We start from the raw sequence: 672 nt of genomic DNA, 5'->3' as shown, positions 1-672 counted from the left end.
CGTTTTTCTCCTTTCTGTCGAGGGCAATCCTTGCCAAAATGGTGAGTTGGGCCAGTTGGTTCATAACGGAAAAAGACAAGCGCCGAAAGACCAGGACAAGGTAAGAAGACGACGACACAAGGCGCCAACTGAAGATTTATGTATGGAAAAACATAGTCTTATACATGGCATTCCGGGCACTTCCGGTCGCCATGACAGTCGGCAGAAATCTTTTCCGGTTCGGGTTTTGTTTACATGTTTTTCAATGGCAACGCGTTCAGCAGGTTGTGTTTGTTCGGTTATTCTGCCCACATATTTTGCGTTTTCTGGGTGTTTACCATTTACGAGGATGCCGCAGAGTTTAACAGTCGGCTTCACAATTTTGTTTCTGTATATTTCTGCGAAATGACGCCGCTGGACGTAAGTGCGTCGATTGCCTGACACAGGCAACTATGGGAGGGAGCTCTTGCGAGTAGCTCCCTGTGCTTCAGCATTTTATATTACCGTTTAGTCAGTTTAGTCTTCTGAACATCAGGTCACAGGGAAGATGCCACAGTGTTGTGCAGTTGGCTGCACAATGCAGGCCGGGACCAACAGACTGTCAAAAGTTAAATTATTTAGATTTCCGAGGAACGAGGGACGCCGCCAAGCTTGGCCCGTCGCTGTTAAACGCGTTGGGTTTGTGCCCAATAA

This window comes from Ixodes scapularis, unplaced genomic scaffold (assembly GCF_016920785.2).
Source record: "Ixodes scapularis isolate PalLabHiFi unplaced genomic scaffold, ASM1692078v2 PGA_scaffold6__148_contigs__length_123643588, whole genome shotgun sequence".
Taxonomy (NCBI): Eukaryota; Metazoa; Arthropoda; class Arachnida; order Ixodida; family Ixodidae; genus Ixodes; species Ixodes scapularis.
This window is presented reverse-complemented; position numbering follows the sequence as displayed.